We start from the raw sequence: 6,000 nt of genomic DNA, 5'->3' as shown, positions 1-6,000 counted from the left end.
GGATTGATTAATGTTGTCTACTCTGAGATTGTTTTGTTGCTTTTTATTGTTTTGTTTTGTTTTTGTTTTTTGTTTTTTTGTATTTCATTATGAATTAATTTTCCTTTATAGTTAATTTCATTATATCATTGAAAACATAGGTATCTCAAAGATGTAATTTACCTCTGTCATTAATGTGTTTATGAAACTGAGAAATATTAAAATATCTTTTTAAAATGATAAAAATTTATGCTGGAAGAAATTATAAAGAAAAGTTTCCTGGATTGGTGTCATAACCCTACATCTCAGTGAAAAATGACAAACAAATGGTATGATAGCAGTTATTTAACCCTTTAGTATTTAGTATTGGGTTACTCTAGCAGACGTAATGCTTATTTATTCACATTGTTTTGAATCAGTTATGCATTATCTTGAAGCTTTGAGATTTTGACGATCTTATTGCTTGTTTTTAGAATGAGAAAGGCTTATTTTTAGGTGTGAGAGGCCAGTTTGAACATAAAACAAGTAGAATATTTAGACGAGATATGGCTGGTTTAAATGCTAAAGGATTAAAGAGTATGGATAAAACTGAGACCCTCTAGTAAAATCTAACCATTGCAATGAGTAAAAAATTTTATTGTAGTTAAAGACTTAAAAATGTAAGATTGTTATGGGAACTTTAGGGTTGATGAAATTCAAAAATAGATTAGAGATTAGGTTGCTCCTTTTATCAGAAGGTATCATCCTCAATGGTTGATGTGTAACATTACTTTTCCAAACGTAAAGGTGGCAGGCAAAGGAAAGGCACATGGTTGTTAAAGTGTTGGACTCATGATCATAAGATTGTTGTTTCAATTCCTGGACCAGGTGATGTGTTTTTGAGCAAAACACATCATTTCACATTGTTCCAGTCTACTCAGCTGGCAAAAATGAGTAATCTTGCAATGGACTGGTGTCCCATCCAGGTAGGGAATTTATACACCATGGAAACCAGCCCTTTTAATAGTCACATGACTCGAGAAGGTAACTTTACCTTACTTTTAAAGGACAGGTACAGCCATAGTTGCAGGATTAAAAAGTTCACTCTGTAAACGTGATTCTTGATTTGATCCCAGTGTGCAGTAAGTTAAGCAACAATCTTCTATTATTAGGTTGTCAAGAAAGTTCTTGCGGTTTTTAACCTTTAAATTCAGATGCACATATCTTGACTCAAACAAAACTTTATTAATCGAAATAAACACCATCAGAATCAATACACTTTTGCCAATGTGAAACAAGTTTATTTATGCCAGTAACATAAAAATCCTGTATTCTGGTGGTGATGAAGTCGTTGACGGCGTGTTTGGCATCGTCTTGGTTTTTTCATCATTTCTCACACAGGAAGTTGTCGAGATGCTTGAAAAAGTGGTAGTTGGTAGGCGCGAGGTCTGGTGAGTATGGCAGATGAAGCGGAGTTTCGTAGCCCAATTCTTTCTACTTTTGCAGGGTCAGTTGTGCGGCCAAGCGTTGTCATGGAGAAGAATTGGTCCTTTTCTATTGACTAATGCTGGCTATTGTTGTCGGAGTTTCTTATACATTTCATCCATTTGCTGTCAGTACATCTCCGCCATAATGGTTTTGCCTGGATCCAAAAATCTGTGATGGATGAGACTGGCTGCAAACCACAAAACAGTCACCATGACCTTCTTTTGGTGCAACTTTGGCTTCGAGAAGTGCCGTGGAGCTTAGTCGGCATCTAACCACTGAGCTGAGCATCACCGATTGTCATAAAGAATCCACTTTTCATCGCAAGTCACAATCCAGTTGAGAAACAGGTCATTCTTGTTGTGTAAAAGAAAGGAAGACGACACTTCAAAATGGCGGGGTTTTTTTTGGGGGGGGGGGGTCGCTCAATTCATGCAGCACCCATTTCTCAAGTATTTTTGTTTTTCCAATCTCTTTCAAGTGGTTAGAAATTGTCTTATACGTTACATCTAATTCAGAAGCAAGCTCTCGAACAGTTGTGCATGGATTGGCTTTCACTAAGGTTCTAATTTGATCGTTGTCAACATCCAATCGCCGACCACTACACTTATCATCTTCAAGACTCACCGCTACGAAATTTCTTGAACCATCATTGTGCTGTACGTTCATTAGTAGTTCCTGGGCCAAATGCATTGTTGATATCACAATCTGTTTCAGCAGCTTTTCAGCCTAGCTTGAACTGGAATAAGAAAATTGTGCAAATTTGCCTTTTGTCCATGTTGTATTCAACATTCCGGAAAAAAAATGGCCTAATTATTCAAAAAGAAAAAGAGTAACACGATTAGATAGAGCGAAAAAATGGGCTTTAAAATGATATATAAAATAATTTATATGATATATAAAGTAATTTAACGAAAATTAATTTGAAAATACATCATTTAAAACCAAAATTAAAAATTCCGCAAGAACTTCCTTGACAACCTAATATAACCTTGAGCTAACCCAAACCTTCTGAGTGAAACTGGGTGGACAGAATCTGTGAAAGTCTGTTGGATGAACTGTACCTGTTCTTGAGTGATAGTTTTTAACACCACTACTTGGAACTTTGGCATCTTGTAAGCATTAAGACTTCAGAGTTTCTTACTTCCACCCTTGATAAAGGTAATGGTAATTTCCCATCTTCCTCTCACCGTACCATTAGAAATTACAGTAATTAATTTCAAAAAGTTTAAAACAAACCAGTTGCTATTCAGCCCTATGCTCAAAGATATTTAAATTATAGTAATCTTTCTTTTTTGTGCATAATGTATCATGTATGCCTTTCCTTTTTAGCAGCTGTTGGTGAAAGTTGGCTGCTATTTCTAGCAGATTGGGTGATCACAGAGGTTCTGTAGCTGGCACTCTTCAGACCAGTAAAGGTGATATAGTTATAACCAGACTGTTGAAAAGTTAAGGGTAACATATACAATAACCAAGTCATGTACTGGGTTAATTCATTCAATAGTTTTTCTTTACTTTTGTGACTTTCTACCAGTGTAATAGACTATTTGTTAAAGAGGAATACCCCATGATCTTTCTAGGATTTCTTAGTAGATGTATTTGCCTGTCAAATAAATTCATTTTTTCCTTTTGATTTAATCTTTATTTTGGTCAAGAATTTTAACAAATCAGTTAATGTATTCTCCTTCATTGTTCATGACTCTTTGCCAACATTCCACTAGCTTGTCAATGCTTTGGCATTAGAAATCACCAGGTCTTGACTCAAGGAATTCATTGAACCCTGTTTTTAGCTCCACATTGTTGTTGAATGCAAACTGTTGGAGAATAACCAAAAATGGTAATAATCTGAAGGTACTATATCAGGAGAATACAATGAGTGCAGTAGAACTTCCTCTTGAATATCATTTGGGTCAAGTTAGCAATGTTGGGACTGAAGTTTCTCTTTTGTTCAGAGCATGTAGAACCCATGCACCATTGAGTGAATGTGACAGACAATGGTGTCATGAAAGCATTCCATCTACTGGACCAATTCCCTAGTGGATTGACAGGGATTCTTGTGGATGACCTTATTCAATCCATCCTTATTGAACTGAACCAGCTGGCCAGAATGTGAAAGAGAGTTTCTCCTTGCAGCATGAAAACCATTTCTGTGCAGTTCTTTCAGTAATAGTGCCTTCTCTGTACACGACACAAAAGTCATGAGTGGCTTTAGCAGCTTTGGAACCTTGATTGAAAGCAAAGAGAGCCAGGTACTCAAAATGCTCATATTCTTCTACTTGGCACTACATCATTATATGTCTGAAAAGAGATAAAAATTTATTTAAATTTTAGAAACAAACAAAATAAAACACTACAATAAAAATATTTTTTGTGTTAATTCAAATAACAGTGGAAAGAAATGAATGAATTTATGTGACAACTCAATATATTTGTGTATGAAGTAAAAAAAAAAATCCCTTTTGAATTCTCAATTTAACAGACTAATAAAGAGGAAGGTAAGTTGTGTCCATTGATGCCAAAAGCCCATTGAAATTGAAGACAACTATTGCACAATATAAAATTATTAAATTTTTGAAGTGTAGTAAGAGTATTTTGCTGTGCTAATATTATTATTTGGTTTGTTAAATCCAAAATATAAAGGGTTTATTGTATATTTTATCTTTTATCTGAAGTAGTCGAAATTTAGGGTCAATGCGGACAGTTGTATATAAACATATCCTTTAAGAATACTATTTAAGCCATCTATGCAGTGGTCTAAAAGTCATGACAAATAACCTGTTCTGTTTAAAGCTTCTTATCTCTCCTGTGTCCCCAGATGCATTTTTTGTCCTCCATCCTGGTTCTTGAAGCAACAAAGGAGACATTTTAAAGTGGGTAAGCCCAGGAAGCTTCAGTCATGAAATTCTGAAAAAGTTTCGTATTATTCATTCTAGTCATTCTAATTAAATCTTTTCGTTTATTTATAAAACTATCAACTTCAGCAAGTATAGTAAAGCCTCTATATAACTGATGAGTTGAAAAAAAATCTGAAGTGTTCCCTAAATACCAAAAGAAATTTACAAAACTTTAGGGTTAACTTAATAGGAAGAGAGCCTATTAGTCCACCTTCATTACCCTACAGTTGAGGAAACTATATGATGTCGCACAAGCTCTCAGCTCTGAGTATACTGCTTCTTAATACAGAAACAGCTTTCTCTCTCTCTCTCTCTCTCTCTCTCTCTCTCTCTCTCTCTCTCTCTCTCTCTCTCTCTCTCTCTCTCTCTCTCTCTCTCTCTCATATATATATATATATATATATATATATACATATATATATATATATATATATAATGTTGTGTGTGTGTGTAATGTCAGTCTGTATGTATGAAGATCCAACAACCTAGCTTTAAGACTACCCACACAGTTGATTTGTTTTCAGTGTGTAGGACCAGCCAAAAGTTTTGGAAATGCTTAGAGCAGAAAGTTGGTGTAAATGTTTGCCACAAATTCATTGAGCATCATACCTCAGGCTTCTCTATCAGAGCTCTCCATCTCTTGGATTAGTTATCTTCACAGTTATCTAAGTTACATATTATATATAGTTATATATTATAGTTATCTAAGAGTCCAACTCACCCTGGTAAGCTAAATGTACACTTTGGTACCAAACCAGAAACTTTTAAGTCCTCGTGCAAATAAATATATATATATATATATATATATATATATATATATATATATATATATATATATATATCATGTAATTGGATGAGCATTGATCCTTCTGAGTTCATCCACCCTTTAATGGATCTTGTTTTTCATCCTGCAGGGTAACCAGAAATCACCCTACTCACCAAGTGGGTTTCTTGCTGGTGTTGCCAGTTTAGTTGCCAACAGGTTGTACTGAGTTACATGCAACCAGTAGCACTTAAGAGCAATCTAACACACACTCACACATATATATATATATGTATGTATATGTAGTGAAACTACCTCCCGCCATTAGATACAAACTGCTATCGCCATTCTTCTCAATATGTGTTTGGTTACATTTACACTTCTCTGAAAATTGCTAGCCACAGGCAATGACATTACTGTCATTTTCTTTGTCAGCAGGTTACATATTCAAGGTTGTGAAAAAACTAGTTGATGACAGTAAGAACATCCAGTCATAAAACAATACCTCAATAATAAATTCATCTATCCCTGGCTAGCCTGGAAAAATGGACATAAAAATTAACAAGATATATAGATGTGTATATGTGACTATATAAATATATGATAGATATATACATAGATGTGTATTTTCACCACTTAAAATCTGATGTTATGTTCTATAACAGAAGTTTGACAAAATCAGATAAAACCAGAATAAAAAACACACGAAGAAATAAAAGAATATAATAATGCAAGTATTTTTTTTTTCTGTCTGTCTGAAGGCTGGAACAGTGTTCATCGCCTTTGCAGACCCTCCACCACTGGTCTCAGATTGTCGTTAGCTTGAACATCTGGAAGTCAACATGTATAGAAAGGGAATTTTAAAGAAAAGACAAGGTAAAATTGTTAGTTCTGGGCTTG

At 34.6% G+C, this 6,000-nt stretch overlaps 1 long non-coding RNA gene across 1 annotated transcript in view; it reads right to left on the bottom strand.

The window, feature by feature from the left end:
• Window positions 1–1,237: 1,237 nt before the first annotated feature.
• LOC149136123 (uncharacterized) overlaps window positions 1,238–6,000 on the bottom strand; it is a 97,696-nt gene continuing 92,933 nt past the window's right edge. Inside the window, exon 2 of the long non-coding RNA XR_016241563.1 lies at window positions 1,238–3,741. This is a non-coding gene — a long non-coding RNA (uncharacterized LOC149136123). The remainder of the gene's footprint in view (window positions 3,742–6,000) is intronic.

Source organism: Octopus bimaculoides, chromosome 4 (assembly GCF_046866305.1).
Source record: "Octopus bimaculoides isolate indiv1 chromosome 4, ASM4686630v1, whole genome shotgun sequence".
In the NCBI taxonomy this organism is placed as follows: Eukaryota; Metazoa; Mollusca; class Cephalopoda; order Octopoda; family Octopodidae; genus Octopus; species Octopus bimaculoides.
Note: the sequence above shows the minus strand (reverse complement) of the source record. Positions and strands in the feature narration are given on the sequence as shown.